At 37.9% G+C, this 4122-nt stretch overlaps 1 protein-coding gene across 1 annotated transcript in view; it reads right to left on the bottom strand.

Moving 5' to 3' along the window:
* LOC108971853 (myeloid differentiation primary response protein MyD88) overlaps positions 1 to 1229 on the bottom strand; it is a 45731-nt gene extending 44502 nt beyond the window's left edge. Inside the window, exon 1 of the mRNA XM_018938170.1 lies at positions 59 to 1229. The gene's annotated coding sequence lies outside the window, so the exon portion shown is untranslated. The remainder of the gene's footprint in view (positions 1 to 58) is intronic.
* Positions 1230 to 4122: the final 2893 nt, after the last annotated feature.

The raw sequence follows: 4122 nt of genomic DNA on the forward strand, positions 1-4122 counted from the left end.
AAAAAAAAAAAGTAATAATAAAACAAACAAAATATAGCTAAATGTGAATTGTGTTCACCTTCGGGCAGTCTGCGTCTCCGTCTGTGTCTTTCTATCTGTCACACCGCGAGTGCGATTGCCTCAATGCGTCCAAGGCGTACGTCGTATGCGTAAAACTGACACACACACTTTGYAGTGCGGGTGCGGCGCGGGTGTTGCGGCCACGACAACTGCGACGACACGGCTCCAACTTGTTTTGCTCCCCAACTGTTGCCTCCACCAACACTGTGATATGATATGTTTTTGGTCGTTCTCGTTAGTAGTACACTTTAGTTTTTGCTATTATAGTGTGGTTTTGTTGTTGTTATTGTTGCTAGTGCAACCTTTTAAATGCGCGAATATTTCAATTGTTTGCATATGACAATCATGCCAACATCACGCACAACAAACACCAACGATCACACTCTGATTGCCCCCGGACACATAACAACAATCAGAGATATGTATGCTCATAGAAGCTACAGCAATAATAATAATAACAATAAGAATAATGGCAATAAAAGCGAACACACGTTTATTTTATTCAATTAACTTTTGCAATTTGTTTTAATMTTGTCCTACTCAAAAATATACAAGCACACGCATATGTAGATATGTATATATGAAATTGGCTTTACTTTTTTGTTAGCCTCTTTGCGCTTGAATTTTGCAATTAATGTGAATGCGAAAGACAAAAAACTTGACACTTTGTCAATTTATTGGTTCATAAGATCAAATTTTTACTGTTTATATCGCACTTCTACACGACGACGAATTATTACTTGTTGCGCTTCTCCGGCCACTAACCGTATCACAAGCCACATCTCAACATTTTTGTTTTGTTTTTGCAATCAATAGATATGTACAATCTTGTCCGCGTAGCTGGCTGGCAGACTGCCACACATCAGCCCAAAGTATAGACAAGTAGAAGTGAAGTGCCGATATATGATATACATATATATTATATATTTGTATGTAGTTACGTTTGCACAGCCACTAGGCAATAAAGGAACACAATTTTATCGTTTAATTAGTTCATTTAGCGAAAATGCAAAAATATTATGACTTTGTTATTTTCTTAAGAAATTCATTGTTATTTAGCGAACATCATATGCGCGAATGTCGAACACCAAAATAATACTTGACTGCAATGAACACGAAACGGCGAAAACTACTTAACAATCCACACGCAAAAACACAACAAACGAGCAATGACGAGAAAAGACAACTGAGCGAATAGCGGCGAAGTAAATGTCAGAAGCACTTGAGCGAATTGCTTGCGCAAGTGTTGCTACAGTACAGTATAGGGAATTTTTTGTGCCTCGATGAGATAAAGATAAGAAAATTGCTTATCATACCACTTGTGTTGTTTTACATGGAAAAAATTATGTTATAAAATGTTAAGCAAATATTTAAAAAAATAATAATTTTTGCATCGGAATGCATTTGTAAATTTTTATGCGTTTATATAAAAAAATGAAAGCAAACGATTTTGTTAGAAAAAAAAGTGTATGCTACACTGTTTTATGGTCAATATTTCCGGACAATATGATGCGTTTACACAAAACGCATTTCGATACAAATGAAATAAAATTTAATTTTAAAATGTAGGAGCTGCATAGCTAATAGMCTTACTAAGGAAGGAATACTTATCCCAATTTTATTAGTTTTAGTCGGTACTCCGTCATTCTCTCGCCCGAACGCGTTGGTTCTATGAACGCAAGAGAACATGCTATTTGCTATTTGCTCTTAGCAAAATTAGTRCRGAAGAACTATAGAAGAAAGAACCGTAGCATCATCTAGATAATATTTTCTCTACTATCCAGCCTTGCTGGATGGTAATCAGCTACAGCTTGGAGTATTGGCTGTTCAAGGAAGATCCTGCTTAGGGCTACGAGGACCTGCCCTTCGACCTAACCTTTTAATAAAATWAAATGAAGTTCTGCACTGAAGACGAGATAGAAACAAAGAACGAAAAGAATAAGAAATCTAAGAAATTATGATTCCTAAACTGTATGGCTACAAGCAGCTTGAAGGCAGAAGTGTCGGTAAGCTAGTTCACAATGCAGAGAAAAACATAAAGAATATCAATGTGTCGGAGAATGTCCTCAGAAGCAGGRAGACAGTAGATTTAGCGGCTGTCAAAAAGCGGTTGTACTGGGTTCCAGGTCATAAGAGCCTTTCGGGAAACGAACAGCTGATGACGAGATGCTATCAGTTTAATTACCGAACCCGTAAACGAAAAACGTTAAAAAAAAAAGAAATTTCTTAAATAACTGATAGTCAGATCATTGTATGATGGAATGTCTTAAGGATTTGCCGGATCGCCATGATCACGCACATGCTTTGACCCACACGGTCTCGAAACTTCATGATGGGTGTTGGCCTAATAAGAGATCACAACTTATTGGCCTCTAATTCGAGATGGATGGGCATTGGTAACGACGATATATGTCTTATGTATATCGTTAGACCTGCCAGTATATCCTAAACTAACTTAACTTTATGGCTTTTGGCTTTTGCTTTCGAAATATGCTTGCTAGTATCTTGTTATATACTTTTGCTGGAGTGATTTCTAAGCCCCAGTCCTTAAGTAATTTGGAAGAATGGTGCTGAGTTGACAGTGTTTGGTTGGATAACATTCAGGGTTCGTTCCGGTTACATAAGCCCTACTGTTGTGTGAACGAAGTCAGTCATTGTCAGGTGTGCTGAGAGGTCCCAATTGTACCTCTAATCGCGCCGTGGCCCAATGAACGAATGGAATTTCAAATATTTGAGAGTGGACCTTTTGGGTATGATTCCTAACTCAATCTATATTGTTCCGCGAATGTGGTTAGGTAAACTCATATTTTGCTAAGGCGAGTATTCGAGTTCCGCAGGGATCATATAATAGATTGAAAGGAATATTTACTTGCTTCTAAGGGAAAACGAGGTCTTTGATCTCTTAAGACGACTGCGTACTATGMTTCGATCTATTCCCGAGAGACACTTAAGCACGCTAATAATTCTCCAAACAAAAGCAGTTATCAAGTCAAGTTCATTAGAATAGTAGCAAACTCAAAATAGTAAACACCAATGACCTTGGTGAAGAAAAGAAAATGTAAGAACATATCCCAAGAGAGCGAAAGCCACTCGCTCAGTAATAAAATAATAAACGATTAATGGTCTTATAACGAGGAGAAGGCGAGTGCTATAAAGGACCCAAGGGTCAAAATCAGAACAAGCAACCAAACACACGCTGGTGCTAGCGTTTCAAAACATAGACAAGACGACACCTACACACAAAACCACATGCATACATACATATGTGTGCAACAAAACGCAATCGAATGCCATTGACTAGGTGTGACGAAGGATGGACAAAGCCCAATGGCATTGAAATATTAATACTTGCATATGTATGRGTGTAACAACACTGTGGCAGGGCGTCACACTTACACTCAACAACACAATGAAGGAGAACATGGAAATTTTGTATAGACAAAGTTTTTCATAGACATGGCTGCGGATATGTTTGCCTGAGAGTTTGTGTGTGAAACGGACCAACAAAGAAAAGTTAAAGAAAAAACAATTTACAAATATTATATATTATATGTACCTGTGTGTGTGTATGTTTAAGTGGGCTTATGAGCTTGTAGAACATTATTGTGGTGAGGTTTGTGTGCTTGCAATACTCTTGCGGTATTGTTTGTTTTAGAAAAAGCAGGCGCAAATGTGTCTTGTACGTGTTGCGCCAGGGCAACGGCTTTTTAATTGACTAATTGAGGCTTATACACGGCTGGCGGGGTGGCTGACTGGCTTATTGACTTGCGACTTGCCGTTTGGCGTTGCGGTTTAAGTGTCAATAGGGAGGAGTATTGCTTGCATGGGTGTATATTTAACGTTTTGTTTAATCAAATTGCACCTGTGTGTATAAAAAGTAATCATCTAAAGGACATTGATAGGCAAAAATAATAATTGAGGGTATAAAGAACACAATATCAATAAAATTTTCAAGGTTAATTGAGATTTGGCGGTCATTAGTGTAAAATAATTTCAGAGAGTGTGTATGAAACGAGGTTTCAGACAAGGCGACTGCAAATTGTGCGACTTCCTCAATCTACT

The sequence above is a fragment of the Bactrocera latifrons genome, unplaced genomic scaffold (genome assembly GCF_001853355.1).
Source record: "Bactrocera latifrons isolate USDA-ARS-PBARC rearing strain unplaced genomic scaffold, ASM185335v1 scaffold_36, whole genome shotgun sequence".
Lineage (NCBI taxonomy): Eukaryota > Metazoa > Arthropoda > Insecta > Diptera > Tephritidae > Bactrocera > Bactrocera latifrons.